At 38.2% G+C, this 20,382-nt stretch overlaps 1 non-coding gene across 1 annotated transcript; it reads right to left on the reverse strand.

Annotated features, from left to right (window-relative positions):
* Positions 1–18,689: 18,689 nt before the first annotated feature.
* On the reverse strand, positions 18,690–18,797 carry LOC112753470 (small nucleolar RNA R71). The gene has a single exon (XR_003177857.1). It is a non-coding gene; the product is annotated as a small nucleolar RNA R71 (small nucleolar RNA).
* Positions 18,798–20,382: the final 1,585 nt, after the last annotated feature.

The raw sequence follows: 20,382 nt of genomic DNA on the forward strand, positions 1-20,382 counted from the left end.
CAGCGTTATTTTTTTTTCCTTTATTTTCTGCTCTATTATTATGCTTGTTCAAGTATGTTTGATTGAAGATGCCATTATCACTACAAGAAAGTTTCAGAATAGCGACCGATTTTAGTGACCAACAAAATCCGTCGCTATTACACTACAAGAAAACACGTTTTTTGCTATGCTTTGAAACCGTGGCGAAAAACTGAAAAAAGCATAGTGATGGCTTTTCGCCACGCTTTTTGAGCTATCGGGATGCTTTTGAAAGGGTCACATCTGCAAAGGTGACGGTTGCTCTATCACTACGCTTTATTTTTTGCGACGCTTTAAAAGATCGGCACGCTTTAAAAGCGTGGCCATATGTGCCAAATATGGCTATGCTTTTAAAAGCGTGCCAATAGCAAGACATATGGCTATGCTTTTAAAGCATGCCAAAAGCGTGACATATAGCTACGCTTTTAAAGCGTGACTGTTGATGCCCACTGTACATTATGGCCACGCTTTCAAAGCGTGCCAATTGGGGGAGATACAGCTACGCTTTAAAAGCGTGCCAATGGGGGGAGATATGGCTATGCTTTAAAAGCTTTCCAATAGAGAGAGATACGGTTACGCTTTTGAAGCGTGTCAATAGGGAGACCTACGGCTACGCTTGTAAAGAGATTGAAGTAATAGAGTTTTTGAAGTCACGTTTAAGCATTTTCCATTTGACTATATTGCTGCCAAGGCTAATTAGCCTTCTATATGATATCCCACGCCATGAAATTAACAAGGTTTGCTATTCAATTTCATGTTGGAACACATATGAGGCATCCAATTTACAAGATATCATCAATGAAGGTTTTTCCATGTGATCAAACTTTTAACAATACCCCTGCTGAGCAAGTAACTAACTAACTTCCTATAACTCCATTTGTTTCTATTTGTTTTCTAATGAAAATTCACTACCAATTTTAATGTATGATATTATTTTTGCAGAAGAAAACATAGATGAAATTTTCTAGGTTAATAACTGTTGTTGAGAAGACATATGGCCTATTCTTCAGATATGACACTAATTTAACTTTGAGGTGATTTTTTTTCTTTTAATTTTTTTAGATTTTTCAGAAATCATCATCCAATTCTTATTGATATGAATTTTACATAAAATTATGCAGTGTCCAACGACTGAATGAATTGGGTGATGAGTCTAAATTGCTTCCTCTTTGGAGACAGGTAATAATAATTGAGTAAAACTCAAACAATTTCTCTAAGCATCTTAACTTTGTAAAAAATTTATGTCTATGCAAACAAAGCCTAGTTTAGATCAATTCAATTTATAATTCCTTTTGGTTTCGCTGCATATAGAGCCTTGATATCTTTGGAACAATTATATGTTGGAAATGCTAATTGATCACAAGGAGTGTTTGTAACAAATTTCTGTTATCTGTTAACTTCTACCTGTCTACATTTTTTCACTTCAATTTTATTTTATTTGAATTTCTAAGTAACTAAAGTATGATGTTGTGAATTTAGCTTGATCCATTCCTACTTCCTAATTAATGTTTGTGCTTCTGACTCATTATAATAAAATCACTCTTTCAAAAGAGGTAGACTGGCTTGGCAAGTCACTAAGAAATTCTAGAAGGACTCGTACATATACGAGACCGGATTTAAGCACAGGATTGCTTTCTGCTTAAGTTGATCTTGAAGAATTTAGTTCATAAACTTTATTTCTTATGATATCTTATGAACATTTGCTGTTTAATGTTTGTAGTTTTTCTTGGACTAGATTTCAAATTCGCAACACACCATGATATTTGAAAAATTAGGCCCCTGCATCAACCTGGTTACCTTGTTCATGACATGTCCAGAACATTTTGAAAGTTTGGACATAACATTTCAATCATTACTGTTTTTGACTGTTTCTCAAATTAACTAATTATTGCATTTCATAGTGTTTTCTTTAATTGATGCTCTGCTTCTGATTATTGCACCTATTGAGTTTGTCATAGGAAGCTAATGAAAACTTGGATGAAATGGTGGCTCTTGCTAAACACCTTCAAACTGAGTTCATGTTGCATTTTAGGAACCAGATAAAGAGGCATGGAACAAGGTCAGCCTTAGTTTTTGCAAGAGTTTTTTCCACTAAATGTAAATGGAATTTTTTTTCTGTTTGTTTTTTGCATACATTTGGGGCCATTGGCTATAAAGCCATCGATGTACATTTGAATTGTGGATCACAAATTTGATGTATTTATGAATTTTGTCTCTTTTAATTTCTATATTCGATATAGATATTGTGAATAGTTTTGGTATTTATTTGAAAAATTGATTTATGTTTGTTTTTTTTATATTTTGTTGAAATATAATTATTTATGAAAATCAAGTTTTAATAGTGGTATATGTGAAATTAGTAAAAATTTATAATTAGGAAATCAGTAATAGTGACTGATTGATGGGTGAAAATTAGATTTCCACACAAACTCACCGACAAGTGTACCGCCTCGCATTAAGTAGTAATAACTCACAAGAGTGAGGTCGATCTCACAGGGATTGATGGATCAAGCAACTTTAGTGAGTGATTGGTCTAGCCAAGCTAACAGTGTTGAATTGGATGAAATTGAAGCAACAGAAAGTAAATTGCAGGAATTATAAAGTGCAGAAAGTAAATTGACTGAAGCTTAAAGAGCAAGAAAAGTAAATTGCAGTAACTATAAAGGGAATTGGGTGCTGAAAATTAAATGAAGCAGTAGATTAAAGCTCAGAACAATTGCAGAATAATTAAATTGCATGAAAAGTAGATTCAGATCACAACAAACTCAAATGTAAAGTTGCAGAAGGTAAAATTGCAGAAAAGAAAATTGTAGCAGAGAAATGTAAGAAATGGAAATTGCATAAAGCCGAATTGAATTCAATACTTGAAATGTAAAAGTGCAGAAAAGTAAAAGTGTATCAAAGAGAGCTTTCTATTCTATCCTACTCCTACTCCTACTGCTGCCTACTACTATTGTAGCCTAACCGAGCTCTCCTTCTAACAGAACTAAAGCCTTTTTATAGGCATTCCTAAAAATGAAATTCAAATTGAAAGCAAATTACAATTAAATACAAAATTCTTATTTTAGATGATCCTTGTGCCTTTGAGTGATGAAAATGGGCTCTGTTTGCTTTGAATTTCACTTGGGCTTGGAATCAGCTAAATTGAGCAGAAGTGCACCTTCTAGAGAGCGTAGCGTTCATTTAGAGAACGGAGTGTTCGGGCACCCACGCGTATGCGTTCTGTACGCTTGCGCGTTCCTGGCGTTTTGGCTCAATGACGCGTATGCGTCACTTGCGCGTATGCGTTGATGAGCGGATAATTTATACGCTTTTTGGCATTGTTTTTAGGTAGTTTTTAGTATGTTTTAGTTACTTTTTATTATATTTTTATTAGTTTTTATGAAAAAATCACATTTCTGGACTTTACTATGAGTTTGTGTATTTTTCTGTAATTTCAGATATTTTCTGGCTAAAATTGGGGGACCTGAGCAAAAATCTGATTTAGAGGCTGAGAAAGGACTGCAGATGCTGTTGGATTCTGACCTCCCTGCACTCAAACGCGTTTTTCTGGAGCTACAGAGGTCCAATTGGCGAGTTCTCAATTGGGCTGGAAAGCTAACATCTTGGGCTTTCCATCAATGTATAATAGTTCATACTTTGCCCGAGATTTGATATCCCAAACTGGCATTCAACGCTAGCTAGAGACCCTTTTCTAGCGTAAAACGCCGGAACTGGCACCAGAACAGGAGTTAAACGCCCAAACTGGAATCTAAGCTGGCATTTAACTCTAGAAAAGGCCTATGCACGTGTGAAGCTCAATGCTCAGCCCAAGCACACATCAAGTGGGCCCCAGAAGTGGATTTCTGCACTATCTGCACTTAGTTACTCAATTTCTGTAATCTTTAGTAACTAGTTTAGTATAAATACTAGTCTTTCCTATTGTATTGGGACTTTTTTTATCACTTTAATCATCTTTTATCAACTTCATGCTTGGCTGGCCTCATGGCCATGCCTAGGCTATTTTCTCTTATGTATTTTCCAACGGTGGAGTTTTTACACCTCATAGATTAAGGTGCGGAGCTCTGCTGTTCTTCATGAATTAATGCAAGTACTATTGTTTCTCTTTCAATTCATGCTTACTTCCTCTCCAAGATATACTCTCGTACTTAATTCAGTTACGTCAGAATGAAGGGGTGACCCATGACAAGCACCCACTATCTTCGTTACTCGCTTAGCCAAGATTCGCGTGCCTGACAACCACAAGCGGTCTATATGATGTTTAACATAGTCATTTGATGACAGCCGGAGTATAGTGTCTTGGGTCTTTGATCCACAGATTTGACTTGCCTCTCCTGACAATAGAGCATTCGAATCTATGAGATTAGAACCTTCGTGGGAGAGGCTAGAACCAATTGGCAGCATTCCTGAGATTCGGAAAGTCTAAACCTTGTCTGTGGTATTTCGAGTAGGATCTGGGATGGGATGACTGTGACGAGCTTCAAACTCACGAATGTTGGGCGCAGTGACAGTGTGCAAAAGGATAAAGAGATCCTATTCTGACACAAGTGAGAACCGACAGATGATTAGCTGTGCGGTAGCTGTGCCTGGTATTTTTCATCCGAGACGAGAGATCCGACAGTTGATTAGCCGTATAGAAACCGTACGTGGACCATTTTCACTGAGAGGACGGATGGTAGCTATTGACAACGGTGATCCACCAACATACAGCTTGCCATGGAAGGGAGCACGCATGATTGGATGAAGACAGTAGGAAAGCAGAGGTTCATAAGCAACAAAGCATCTCCAAACGCTTATCTGATATTCCCACAAATGAATTACGTAAGTATCTTTATTTTAATTTACATTTTATTTATCTTTCAATTATCAAAACTCATAACCAATTGAATCCGCCTGACTAAGATTTACAGGATGACCATAGCTTGCTTCAAGCTGGCAATCTCTGTGGGATCGACCCTTACTCACGTAAGGTTTTATTACTTGGACGACCCAATACATTTGCTGGTTAGTTGTACCGGAGTTGTGAAAAGTGTGATCACAATTCCGTGCACCAAGTTTTTGGCGCCGTTGCTGGGGATTGTTCGAGTTTGGACAACTGACGGTTCATCTTGTTGCTTAGATTAGGTAACCTTCTTTTTTGTTTCAACCTTTATTTTCTTTTCAAAAAGTTTTTAAAAATATTTCAAAAAAAAAAATTTCGAAAAAAATGTTCTTCAAAAATGTTAAGAATGAATTCCATCTTAGAGCTCCGTGATGATATGTTGAAGTTTGGCTGGCTATTAAGTCATGTCTAATTCTTTTGAACCGAAGCTTCCACTTATCATTGCAGCTATTGGAGGAGCCTTTAGATTCTCATTTATAATTTTGTGCTAAAGCTTGGCTGGCCATTTGGCCATGTCTAATTCTTTTGGACCGAAGCTTTAGACTAACATTGCATGAATCCTGGAATTCTTATTAAAAATTTTGAATTTCTTTATTTTCTTTTTCCAAAATAATTTCAAAAAAATACAAAAAGTTTAATAAAATCATAAAAACCAAAAAAATTTTGTGTTTCTTGTTTAAGTCTTGTGTCAAATTTTAAGTTTTGTGTCAACTATATTTTTTTAATTTATTTTTTTTTAAATTTTCGAAAATTCATGCATTATGTTCTTCATGATCTTCAAGTTGTTCTTGATGATTTTCTTTGTTTGATCTTTACATTTTCTTGTTTTGTGTCTTTTCTTGTTTTTCATATGCATTTTCAAATTGTTAGTGTCCCTAGTACAAAAGTTCTTAAGGTTGGTGTCTTGCATGTCTTTTTTTTCTTAAAAATTTTCAAAAATATGTTCTTGATGTTCATCATGATCTTCAAAGTGTTCTTGGTGTTCATCTTGACATTCAAAGTGTTCTTGCATGCATTATTTGTTTTGATCTTAAATTTTTATGTCTTGTTTCATTTTGTTGTTTTTCTCTCTCCTTATTAAAAATTCAAAAGTCAAAAAAATATCTTTTCCTTATTCTTCTCATAATTTTCGAAATTTTGAGTTGACTTGGTCAAAAATTTTTAAAATTTAGTTGTTTTTTGTTAGTCAAGTCAAAATTTCAATTTAAAAACTTTATCTTTTCAAATATTTTTCAAAATGAATTCTTTTTCATTTTTTTTATGATTTTCGAATTTCATTCTTAAAATTTTTCAAAATCTTTTTCATTTTTCTTTTAATGTTTTCGAAAATTTTAAAACTAATTTTTCAAAATCTTTTTCTTAATTTTATTTCATATTTTAGAAAATCCTTGTTAACAATTAATGTTTTGATTCAAAAATTTCAAGTTTGTTACTTTCTTGTTAAGAAAGGTTCAATCTCTAAATTCTAGAATCATATCTTTTAGTTTCTTGTGAGTCAAGTCATCAACTTTAATTTTAAAAATCAAATCTTTTTAATTTCTTTTTCAATTCTTTTTCAAAATAAATTTCAATCATATCTTTTTAAAATTTTAATTTCAAAATCTTTTTCTAACTTCTTATCTTTTCAAAATTTATTTTCAAATCTTTTTCAACTAACTACTTGACCTGTTTGTTTTAATTTTAAAAAGTTTACTATTTCTTATCTTTTTCAAAACCACCTAACTACTTTTCCACTTCTAATTTTCGAAAATCACTAACCACTTTTTCAAAAATCTTTTTAATTAACTAATTGTTTTATTTTTTAATTTTCTTGTATTTCTTTTTCAAATTTTCGAAACTAACTTAATTAATTAAATAAAAATAAAAATATTTTTCTTTTCCCTCTTCTTAAAATTCAAATACTCTCTCTCTCATCTCTTTCTATTTATTTTATTTATTTACTAACATTTCTCTTCTACTCATCTAATAATTCAAACCCTCTCCCTCTCTCTGTATTCGAATTCTTCTTATTCTCTCTCTACCTCATTCTTCTATTCTTCTTTTTCTCTGACACATAAAGGAATCTCTATACTGTGACATAGAGGGTTCCTCTTCTCTCTTTGTTATCTACTTTTTCATATGAGTAGGAACAGGGATAAAGACATACTTGTTGAAGCTGATCCTGAACCTAAAAAGACTCTGAAGAGGAAGCTAAGAGAAGCTAAAGCACAACACTCCGAAGAGGACTGATGAGCGGATATTTTATACGCTTTTTGGGGATAATTTCATATAGTTTTGAGTATGTTTTAGTTAGTTTTTAGTCTATTTTTATTAGTTTTTAGGAAAAATTCATATTTCTGGACTTTACTATGAATTGTGTATTTTTCTGTAATTTCAGGTATTTTTCTGGCTGAAATTGAAGGAGCTGAGCAAAAATCTGATTCAGGCTGAAAAAGGACTGCTGATGCTGTTGGATTCTGACCTCCCTGCACTCAAAGTGGATTTTCTGGAGCTACAGAACTCGAAATGGTATGATTCCAATTGCATTGGAAAGTAGACATCCAGGGCTTTCCAGCAATATATAATAGTCCATACTTTGCACAAGGATAGACGACGTAAACTGGCGTTCAACGCCAGTTCTCTGCCCAATTCTGGCGTCCAGCGCCAGAAAAGGATCAAAAGCTGGAGTTGAACGCCCAAACTGGCATAAAAACTGGCGTTCAACTCCACAAATGGCCTCTGCACGTGAATTGCTTAAGTCTCAGCCCATCACACACCAAGTGGGCCCCAGAAGTGGATCTCTGCATCATCCATCATAGTCTACTCATATTTTGTAACCCTAGGCTACTAGTTTAGTATTTAAACAACTTTTAGAGACTTATTTTGTATCTCATGACATTTTAGATCTAAACTTTGTATTCTCTGACAGCATGAGTCTCTAAACCCCATTGTTGGGGGTGAGGAGCTCTGCTGTGTCTCGATGAATTAATGCAAGTATTTCTGTTTTCCATTCAAACACGCTTGTTCCTATCTAAGATGTTCATTCGCGCTTAACTGTGATGGAGGTGATGATCTGTGACACTCATCACCTTCCTCAACCCATGAACGTGTGCCTGACAACCACCTCCGTTCTATATACGATCGAATGAGTATTTCTTAGATTCCTTAATCAGAATCTCTGTGGTATAAGCTAGAACTGATGGCGGCATTCATGAGAATTCGGAAGGTCTAAACCTTGTCTGTGGTATTCCGAGTAGGATTCAAGGATTGAATGACTGTGACGAACTTCAAACTCCTGAAGGCTGGGCGTTAGTGACAGACGCAAAAGGATAGTAAATCCTATTCCAACCGGATCGAGAACCAACCGGTGATTAGCCGTGCTGTGACAGAGTGCGTGAGCGTAGTTTTCACTGGAAGGATGGAAGGTAGCCATTGACAACGGTGATCCACCAACACACAGCTTGCCATAGGAGGACGTGCGTGCGTGAACAAGAAGACAGAGGAAAGCAGAGATTCAGAAGACAAAGCATCTCCAAAACTCCAACATATTCTCCATTACTGCATAACAAGTAACCTTTAATCCATGCTCTATTATTTATTTGCGATTCAACTGATAAACATAACTGACTTCCTGACTAAGATTTACAAGATAACCATAGATTGCTTCAAACCAACAATCTCCGTGGGATTCGACCCTTACTCACGTGAGGTATTACTTGGACGACCCAGTGCACTTGCTGGTCATGTGTGCAAAATTGTAAGAGAGTAACAATTTTGTGCACCAAGTTTTTGGCGCCGTTGCCGGGGATTGTTCGTGTTTGGACAACTAACGGTTTATTTTGTTGCTTAGATTAGGAAAAAAATTTTTTTCTTTTGTTTGGTTTAGAGTCTTTTATTATTTATCCCTTGTTAAAACACTTTAAATTTATAGCTCAATTAGTTAGAACGTGGTGTTTATGTTCATGGTAATTGGCTATCATATTTTTTAAAATCTTTTTCAAAAATAATTTTTTCTATTAAATCCTGTGCCAAACTTTAAGTTTGGTGTTTTCTTGTTGATTTTTCAAAAAAAAAAAAAATTTTACTTCTTCAAAACAAGTGTTACATTCATAACTCATTTGGCTAGAGCGTTAATCTGTGTTCTTGGTAATTGGGTTAGAATCTTTTATATTCTTTTCAAAACCTTTTTCATAAATAATAATTTCTCTATTAAATTGTGTGCCAAACTTTAAGTTTGGTGTTTTCTTGTTGATTTCCCTTTGGTTTTCGAAAATTTTGGTTTGGTTTTCTAAAAATTTTAAGTTTGGTGTTCTTTCTTCATGTTCTTATGTTCTTGTGAGTCTTCAAAGTGTTTTTGAGTTTTCCTTATGTCTTGATCTTAAAATTTTTCAGTTTGGTGTTCCTTGGTGTTTTCCCTCCAAAATTTTCAAAAACAAGGAGCATTAGATCTAAAAATTTTAAATCTTGTGCTATCTTATTGTTTTTCTCTCTCCTCTTTAAATTCAAAAATATCTTTTCTCTCTATTTTAAAAGCAAATTTTCGAAATCTATTTCAAAAATTCAGATTTTTTTTTAAAATTTAAAACCTTTTTTTCAAAAAAAAAATCATCATATCCTTTTCAAAATTTCCTAACCACTTTCTCTCTCCTCAGTTTTTCGAAAATCTTCACTCAATTTTTATTTATTTTATTTTGATTTATTTTCGAAATAAATAAATAAATAAATAAATAAATAAATAAATAAAAATAAATAAAATAAAATAAAATAAATAAAAAGGTAAATCAATCCAAGTTATATCCCTTTATCCATCATGGACATAAGTGGAAATGAACAGTCCAGGAGGACTCTGGGGTCATATTCTAACCCCTCTACTGCTTCATATGGGAGTAGCATCTGCATACCCTCCATTGGAGTTAGTAGCTTTGAGTTGAATCCTCAGCTCATTATCATGGTGCAGCAGTGCTGCCAGTATTCCGGTCTTCCACAGGAAGAACCTACAGAGTTTCTGGCACAATTTTTACAAATTGCTGACACAGTACATGATAAGGAAATAGATCAGGATGTCTACAGACTATTACTGTTTCCATTTGCGGTAAAAGATCAAGCTAAGAGGTGGTTAAATAACCAACCTAAGGCCAGCATAAAGACATGGAAACAGCTGACAGAAAAATTCCTGAATCAATATTTCCCTCCAAAAAGGATGACACAGCTAAGGCTGGACATCCAAGGCTTCAAGCAAGGAGATAATGAATCTCTTTATGATGCCTGGGAGAGATACAGAGAGATGCTACGAAAATGCCCCTCTGAAATGTTTTCAGAGTGGGTTCAGTTAGACATCTTCTACTATGGGCTTGCAGAAGGAGCTCAGATGTCTCTAGATTACTCAGCTGGTGGATCTATCCACATGAGAAAGACAATTGAAGAGGCTCAAGAGCTCGTTGATACAGTTGCCAGGAATCAGCATCTGTACCTAAACAGCAACCCTTCCATGAATGAAGAGGTTAAAACAGTAACTGCTGAATTCAGTACTGTAAAACAAGCTGCTGAATTCAATCAGCAATTGGATTTTCTAACAAAGCAGTTAGCTGAATTCAAGGACAGGCTACAAGAGACAAGCATAGCTAATATACATATGGACGAACAGTTTAAACAAACAAAGCAGCAGCTATCAAGGCAAATAGCAGAAGAATGCCAAGCAGTTCAATTAAGGAGTGGGAAAACATTAAAAACCCCACCTCAAGGCATCAAAAATTCAAGAAATGAGCAACCCACCAAAGATTCACCTGAGGACAGTAAGAGCCCAGGGAAAAATAATTCTGGCGCTAAAACGCCAGAAAATGGGTGGGAGGCTGGCGCTGAACGCCCAGACCATGCCCAAAACTGGCGTTCAACGCCAGAAACAAGGCAGAATTGGCGTTCAACGCCAGAAATGGGCAAGAATCTGGCGTTGAACGCCCAAATGGGGCAGAATCCAGCGTTGAACGCTCAAAATGGGCACATTTCTGGCGTTCAGGCGCCAGGAACAAACAGTGAGCTGGCGTCTAACGTCACTCCAGCTTCTGACTCTGGCACTCAATTGCCAGTGAGGGATCAGACACACACAAGTGCTGATAACAACCCCTCTAAAAAGGCTTCTTTAACCACTAAGGTTGAGGAATATAAAGCCAAGATACCTTATCCTCAAAAACTCCGGAAAGAAGAGCAGGATAAGCAATTTGCTCGCTTTGCAGATTATCTAATGACTCTTGAAATAAAGATTCCATTTGCAGAGGCACTTGAGCAAATACCTTCTTATGCCAAGTTCATGAAAGAGATCTTGAGTCATAAAAAGGAGTGGAGAGAAACAGAAAGAGTTCTCCTCACTGAAGAATGCAGTGCAGTCATCCTGAAAAGCTTTCCTGAAAAGCTTAAAGACCCTGGGAGTTTTCTGATACCATGCATATTAGAAGGTGATTGCACCAAGACAGCTTTATGCGATCTTGGGGCAAGCATCAACCTAATACCTGCATCCACTATTAGGAAGCTTGGCTTAACTGAAGAAGTTAAACCAACCCGGATATGTCTCCAACTTGCTGATGGTTCCACTAAATACCCATCAGGCGTGATTGAAGACATGATTGTCAGAGTTGGGCCATTCGCCTTTCCCACTGACTTTGTTGTGCTGGAAATGGAGGAGCACAAGAGTGCTACTCTCATTCTAGGAAGACCCTTCCTAGCAACTGGACGATCCCTCATTGACGTCCAACAGGGGGAAATAACCCTGAGAGTCAATGATGATGAGTTTAAGTTGAACGCTGTCAAAGCCATGCAGCATCCAGACACAACAACAGACTGCATGAAAGTTGATCTCATTGAGAGTCTCGAATCAGAGTTGGAAGACATCTTTAAAGATGTTCAGCCTGATTTGGAGGATTCAGAGGACATGAAAGAGCCTCTGAACTTTCTTCTGAAAGAGGAAAAACCTCCTAAACCCGAGCTCAAGCCACTACCACCATCCTTGAAATATGCATTTCTGGGAGAAGGTGACACTTTTCCAGTGATCATAAGCTCTGCTTTAAATTCACAGGAAGAGGAAGCACTTATTCAAGTGCTAAGGACACACAAGACAGCTCTTGGGTGGTCCATAGGAGACCTTAAGGGCATAAGCCCAGCTAGATGCATGCACAAAATCCTATTGGAGGATAATGCCAAATCAGTGGTTCAACCACAGAGGCGGTTAAATCCAGCCATGAAGGAAGTGGTGCAGAAAGAGGTCACCAAATTACTGGAGGCTGGGATTATTTATCCTATTTCTGATAGCCCCTGGGTGAGCCCTGTTCAAGTCGTCCCAAAAAAGGGAGGCATGACAGTGATTCATAATGAAAAAAATGAACTGGTTCCTACAAGAACAGTTACAGGGTGGCGCATGTGTATTGACTACAGAAGGCTCAATACAGCCACCAGAAAGGATCATTTTCCTTTACCATTCATAGACCAGATGCTAGAAAGACTAGCAGGTCATGATTATTACTGCTTTTTGGATGGCTACTCAGGCTATAACCAGATTGCAGTAGATCCCCAGGATCAAGAGAAAACAGCATTCACATGTCCATCCGGAGTGTTTGCTTATAGAAGGATGCCATTTGGGCTATGTAATGCGCCTGCAACCTTCCAGAGATGCATGCTCTCTATTTTCTCTGACATGGTGGAAAAATTTCTGGAAGTCTTCATGGATGACTTCTCAGTATATGGAGACTCATTCAGCTCCTGTCTTGATCACCTGAAACTTGTTTTGAAAAGATGCCAAGAGACCAACCTAGTTTTAAACTGGGAAAAGTGTCACTTCATGGTGACTGAAGGAATTGTTCTTGGGCATAAAATCTCAAACAAGGGAATAGAGGTGGATCAAACAAAAGTAGAGGTAATTGAAAAACTACCACCACCTACCAATGTTAAGGCAATCAGAAGCTTTCTGGGGCATGCAGGATTCTATAGGAGGTTTATAAAGGATTTTTCAAAAATCGCCAAACCTCTAAGCAATCTGCTAGCTGCTGACACGCCATTTGTGTTTGACACAAAGTGCCTGCAGGCGTTTGAAACGCTGAAAGCTAAGCTGGTCACAACACCAGTCATTTCTGCACCAGACTGGACATTACCATTTGAGCTAATGTGTGATGCCAGTGATCATGCCATTGGTGCAGTATTGGGACAGAGGCATGACAAGCTTCTGCATATCATTTATTATGCCAGTCGCGTTCTAAATGATGCCCAGAAAAATTACACAACCACAGAAAAAGAACTACTTGCAGTGGTTTACGCCATTGACAAGTTCAGATCATACTTAGTAGGATCAAAAGTGATTGTGTATACTGACCATGCTGCTCTTAAATATCTACTCACAAAGCAGGATTCAAAACCCAGGCTCATCAGATGGGTATTGCTTCTGCAAGAGTTTGATATAGAAATAAGAGACAGAAAAGGGACAGAGAACCAAGTGGCTGATCATCTGTCCCGGATAGAGCCAGTGGAAGGGACGCCCCTCCCTTCTCTTGAGATCTCTGAAACGTTTCCTGATGAGCATTTATTCACCATTCAGGAAGCACCATGGTTTGCCGATATTGCAAACTATAAAGCTGCAAGGTTCATACCCAAGGAGTACAACAGGACACAAAAGAAGAAATTAATTACTGATGCAAAGTACTACTTGTGGGATGAACCTTATCTCTTTAAGAGATGTGCAGACGGAATTATCCGTAGGTGTGTGCCTAGAGAAGAAGCACAGAGGATCCTGTGGCATTGCCATGGATCTCAATATGGAGGCCATTTCGGAGGTGAGCGAACAGCCACCAAGGTCCTCCAATGTGGCTTCTATTGGCCCACACTCTATAAAGATTCCCGAGAGTTTGTACGTAATTGTGACAGTTGCCAAAGAGCTGGTAATCTGCCTCATGGTTACGCCCTGCCTCAACAAGGAATCTTGGAAATTGAGTTGTTTGACGTATGGGGAATTGACTTCATGGGACCTTTCCCACCATCATACTCAAACACTTATATTCTGGTGGCAGTTGACTATGTATCAAAATGGGTTGAGGCTATTGCCACACCCACCAATGATACTAAAACAGTGCTGAAGTTCCTCCAGAAACATATTTTTAGCAGGTTTGGTGTCCCTAGAGTTCTAATCAGTGATGGGGGCACTCACTTCTGCAATAAACAGCTTTACTCTGCCATGGTTCGGTATAGAATTCGCCACAAGGTGGCCACTCCATATCATCCACAAACCAATGGGCAGGCTGAAGTCTCTAACAGAGAATTAAAGAGAATCTTGGAACGGACAGTAAATACCCGTAGAAAGGATTGGGCAAGGAGCTTGGATGATGCTCTGTGGGCTTACAGAACAGCATTCAAGACCCCTATAGGGACCTCTCCATACCAACTGGTGTATGGTAAGGCATGTCACCTGCCCGTGGAACTGGAACATAAGGCCTACTGGGCAACCAGATTCCTAAACTTTGATGCCAAATTAGCAGGAGAAAAAAGATTGCTCCAGCTAAATGAGCTAGAGGAGTTCAGATTCACAGCTTTCGAAAATGCCAAGCTATATAAAGAAAAATAAAAAAAGTGGCATGACAGAAAGCTGTCATCTAGAATCTTTGAACCAGGACAGAAGGTTCTGTTGTTTAACTCTAGACTCAGGCTATTCCCCGGGAAACTGAAATCCCGGTGGAGGGGACCATACGTGATTACAAGTGTATCACCATATGGTTATGTGGAGCTTCAAGATATTGATTCTGATAAGAAGTTCATTGTCAATGGACAGAGAATCAAGCATTATCTAGAAGGCAACATTGAGCAAGAATGCTCAAGGCTGAAGCTAGATTAAAAGCTCAGCAAGGTCCAGCTAAGGACATTAAAGAAGCGCTTGTTGGGAGGCAACCCAATTTTTATTTACTTTCATGGTTTTTTCATGTTTTATTAGGTTCATGATCATGTGGAGTCACAAAATAAATATTAAAAATTGAAAACGGAATCAAAAACAGCAGAAGAAAAATCACACCCTGGAGGAAGCACCTGTCTGGCGTTCAACGCCAGAACAGAGCATGGTTCTGGTGCTGAACGCCCAAAATGGGCAACATCCTGGCGCTGAACGCCCAGAACAAGCATGGTTCTGGCGTTCAACGCCAGAAATGGCTAGTAAATGGGCGTTGAACGCCCAAAATGGGCACCAACCTGGCGCTGAACGCCCAGAGTTGTGTGCAAGGGCATTTTGCATGCCCAAATTGGTGCAGGGATGTAAATGCCTTGACACCTCAAGATCTGTGGACCTCACAGGATCATTTCAAGATCTGTGGACCCCACAGGATCCCCACCTTCCCTCCTCATAATCCTAGTTTTTTCTTTCCACATCTTCTTTTTCATCTATTCCCTCTTCTTTTGCTCGAGGGCGAGCAACATTCTAAGTTTGGTGTGGTAAAACAATTACGTGAAGGATCTATAGCTCAGTGGTAGAACATGTGGCTACAAATCAAGAGATACCTCAGGGGATGCACTTCCCTCCACATAATTATTGGAAGCAACAGAGGATAGAAATACCAAAAATCACTAGGAATCAAGCCACAAAGGCAAGGAAGAGACATAAAAGAGCTCAAGAACATCATTGGTGCCTCAAGAAGGAAATGCCATCATCACTAAGGTGGACTCCTTCCTTGTTCTTACTTTCTCTGTTTTTCGTTTTCTCTATGTTAAGTGCTTATCTATGTTTGTGTCTTCATTACATAATCATTAGTAGTAATTAGTGTCTAGTTTGATTTTATCCCCAATTAAGTTATAGTCTATTTTTCTCATCATCAGCAAACATGAATAAAATAGTAGATCTTTTGAATAAGAGGCAATAAAATTTCGAGTTTTTAATAAGAAAAATTCTAATTAGTAACATGTGGTGGCAACGCTTTCTGTCTTCTGAATGAATGCTTGAACAGTGCATATGTCTTTTGAATTTGTTGTTTAAGACTGTTAAATATGTTGGCTCTTGAAAGAATGATGAACATGAGACATGTTATTGATAATCTGAAAAATCATAAAAATGATTCTTGAAGCAAGAAAAAGCAGCAAAGAACAAAGCTTGCAAAAAAAAAAAAATTAGAAAGAAAAAGAAAAAGCAAGCAGAAAAAGCCAAAAGCTCTTAAAACCAAGAGGCAAGAGCAAACAGCCAATAACCCTTAAAACCAAAAGGCAAGAGAAAATAAAAAGGATCCCAAGGCTTTGAGCATCAGTGGATAGGAGGGCCTAAAGGAATAAAATCCTGGTCTAAGCGGCTAAACCAAGCTGTCCCTAACCATGTGCTTGTGGCGTGAAGGTGTCAAGTGAAAACTTGAGACTGAGCGGTTAAAGTCAAGGTCCAAAGCAAAAAGAAGAGTGTGCTTAAGAACTTTGGACACCTCTAATTGGGGACTTTAGCAAAGCTGAGTCACAATCTGAAAAGGTTCACCCAGTTATGTGTCTGTGGCATTTATGTATCCGGTGGTAATACTGGAAAACAAAGTGCTTAGGGCCACAACCAAGACTCATAAAGAAGCTGTGTTCAAGAATCATCACACTGAACTAGGAGAATCAATAGCACTATCTGAATTCCGAGTTCCTATAGATGCCAATCACTCTGAGCTTCAATGGATAAAGTGAGATGCCAAAACTGTTCGGAAGCAAAAAGCTACTAGCCCCGCTCATCTAATTAGAATCTGAGCTTCATACAAAAAAAAAAAAAAAACTCTGAGATATTATTGCTTCTCAACCTATTAGTCTTCTATTTTATTTGTCTAGTTGCTTGAGGACAAGCAACAGTTTAAGTTTGGTGTTGTGATGAGCGGATATTTTATACGCTTTTTGGGGATAATTTCATATAGTTTTGAGTATGTTTTAGTTAGTTTTTAGTCTATTTTTATTAGTTTTTAGGAAAAATTCATATTTCTGGACTTTACTATGAATTGTGTGTTTTTCTGTAATTTCAGGTATTTTTCTGGCTGAAATTGAAGGAGCTGAGCAAAAATCTGATTCAGGCTGAAAAAGGACTGCTGATGTTGTTGGATTCTGACCTCCCTGCACTCAAAGTGGATTTTCTGGAGCTACAGAACTAGAAATGGCATGATTCCAATTGCATTGGAAAGTAGACATCCAGGGCTTTCAAGCAATATATAATAGTCCATACTTTGCACAAGGATAGAAGACGTAAACTGGCGTTCAACGCCAGTTCTCTGCCCAATTCTAGCGTCCAGCGCCAGAAAAGGATCAAAAGCTGGAGTTGAACGCCCAAACTGGCATAAAAACTGGCGTTCAACTCCACAAATAGCCTCTGCACGTGAATTGCTTAAGTCTCAGCCCAGCACACACCAAGTGGGCCCCAGAAGTGGATCTCTGTATCATCCATCATAGTCTACTCATATTTTGTAACCCTAGGCTACTAGTTTAGTATTTAAACAACTTTTAGAGACTTATTTTGTATCTCATGACATTTTAGATCTAAACTTTGTATTCTCTGACAGCATGAGTCTCTAAACCCCATTGTTGGGGGTGAGGAGCTCTGCTGTGTCTCGATGAATTAATGCAAGTATTTCTGTTTTCCATTCAAACACGCTTGTTCCTATCTAAGATGTTCATTCGCGCTTAACTGTGATGGAGGTGATGATCTGTGACACTCATCACCTTCCTCAACCCATGAACGTGTGCCTGATAACCACCTCCGTTCTATATATGATCGAATGAGTATCTCTTAGATTCCTTAATCAGAATCTCCGTGGTATAAGCTAGAACTGATGGCGGCATTCATGAGAATTCGGAAGGTCTAAACCTTGTCTGTGGTATTCCGAGTAGGATTCAAGGATTGAATGACTGTGACGAACTTCAAACTCCTGAAGGCTGGGCGTTAGTGACAGACGCAAAAGGATAGTAAATCCTATTCCAACCGGATCGAGAACCAACCGGTGATTAGCCGTGCTGTGACAGAGTGCGTGAGCGTAGTTTTCACTGGAAGGATAGAAGGTAGCCATTGACAATGGTGATCCACCAACACACAGCTTGCCATAGGAGGACGTGCGTGCGTGAACAAGAAGACAGAGGAAAGCAGAGATTCAGAAGACAAAGCATCTCCAAAACTCCAACATATTCTCCATTACTGCATAACAAGTAACCTTTAATCCATGCTCTATTGTTTATTTGCGATTCAACTGATAAACATAACTGACTTCCTGACTAAGATTTACAAGATAACCATAGATTGCTTCAAACCAACAATCTCCGTGGGATTCGACCCTTACTCACGTGAGGTATTACTTGGACGACCCAGTGCACTTGCTGGTCATGTGTGCGAAATTGTAAGAGAGTAACAATTTTGTGCACCAAGGACATTACAGCAAATTTCAAAAAAGAGGCGGACATGGCAGCCGAACCTGAGAACAATGGTGGAGATGGAAGGAAGATGCTTGGTGACTTTACTGCACCAACTTCTAACTTCTATGGAAGAAGCATCTCAATTCCTGCAATTGGGGCAAACAACTTTGAGCTTAAGCCTCAATTAGTTTCTCTAATGCAGCAGAATTGCAAGTTTCATGGACTTCCATTGGAAGATCCTCATCAGTTCTTAGCTGAATTTTTGCAAATCTGTGACACTGTTAAGACCAATGGGGTTGATCCTGAGGTCTACAGACTTATGCTTTTCCCCTTTGCTGTAAGAGACAGAGCTAGGATATGGTTGGACTCACAACCTAGAGAAAGCCTGAACTCTTGGAAAAAGTTGGTCAATGCTTTCTTGGCTAAATTCTTTCCACCTCAAAAGATGAGCAAGCTTAGAGTGGAAGTCCAAACCTTCAGACAAAAGGAAGGTGAATTCCTCTATGAAGCTTGGGAAAGATACAAGCAATTGATCAGAAGGTGTCCTTCTGACATGCTTTTAGAATGGAGCATCTTAGGTATATTCTATGATGGTCTGTCTGAATTGTCCAAGATGTCATTGGACCACTCTGCTGGTGGATCTCTTCATCTGAAGAAAACACCTACAGAATCCCAGGAACTCATTAAAATGGTTGCAAATAACCAGTTCATGTATACTTCTAAAAGAAATCCTGTGAATAATGGGATGACTCAGAAGAAAGGAGTTCCTGAGATTGATACTCTGAATGCCATATTGGCTCAGAATAAAATATTGACTCAGCAAGTTAATATGATTTCTCAGAATCTGACTGGAATGCAAGCTGCATCTGGCACTACTAAAGAAGCTTCCTCTGAAGGAGAACCTTATGACCCTAAGAATCCTGCAATGGAAGAGGTGAATTACATGGGAGAATCCCATGGAAACACCTATAATCTTTCATGGAGAAATCATCCAAATTTCTCATGGAAGGATCAACAGAAGCCTCAACAAGGCTTCAATAATAATAATGGTGGGAGAAATAGGTTTGGCAATAGCAAGCCTTTTCCATCATCTTCTTAGTAACAGATAGAGAATTCTAAGCGGAGCCTCTCTAACTTAGCAACCATAGTCTCTGATTTATCTAAGACCACTCTCAGTTTCATGACTGAAACAAGGTCCTCTATCAGAAATTTGGAGGTACAAGTGGGTCAGCTGAGTAAAAGAGTTACTGAAATCCCTCATAGTACTCTCCCAAGCAATACAGAAGAGAATCCAAAGAGAGAGTGCAAGGCCATCAATATATCCAAAGTGGCCGAACCTATAAAGGAGGAAGAGGCAGTGATTTCCAGTGAGGAAGACCTCAATGGACATCCACTGACCACTAAGGAGTTCCCTAATGAGGAACCAAAGGAATCTGAGGCTCAAATAGAGATCATAGAGATTCTACTGAACTTACTGTTGCCATTCATGAGCTCTGATGAGTATTCTTCCTCTAAAGAGGATGAAGATATTGTTGAAGAGCAAGTTGCTCGGTATCTAGGAGCAATCACGAAGCTGAGTGCCAAGTTATTTGGTAATGAGACTTGGGAGGATGAACCTCCATTGCTCATCAATGAACTGAATGCCTTGGTTCAGCAGAAATTACCTCAGAAGAAACCGGATCCCGGAAGGTTCTTAATACCTTGTACCATAGGCAGTATGACCTTTGAGAAGGCTCTGTGTGACCTGGGGTCAGGTATAAACCTCATGCCACTCTCTGTAATGGAGAAACTAGGGATCTTTGAGGTACAAGCTGCAAGAATCTCACTAGAGATGGCAGAAAAATCAATGAAACAGGCTTATGGACTTGTAGAGGATGTCTTAGTGAAGGTTGAAGGCCTTTACATCCATGTTAACTTCATAATCCTAGACACTGGGAAGGATGAGGATGAATTCATCATCCTTGGAAGGCCTTTCCTAGCCACAGCAAGAGCTGCAATTGATGTGGACAGAGGAGAGTTAGTCCTGCAACTGAATGAGGACTACCTTGTGTTTAAGGCTCAAGGATCTTGGTGCACAAAATTGTGATCATCAACAATGGCGCCAAAGGACTTGGAGCTCTTAAACGTGAATCACACTTTGTCAC

This window comes from Arachis hypogaea, chromosome 15 (assembly GCF_003086295.3).
Source record: "Arachis hypogaea cultivar Tifrunner chromosome 15, arahy.Tifrunner.gnm2.J5K5, whole genome shotgun sequence".
In the NCBI taxonomy this organism is placed as follows: Eukaryota; Viridiplantae; Streptophyta; class Magnoliopsida; order Fabales; family Fabaceae; genus Arachis; species Arachis hypogaea.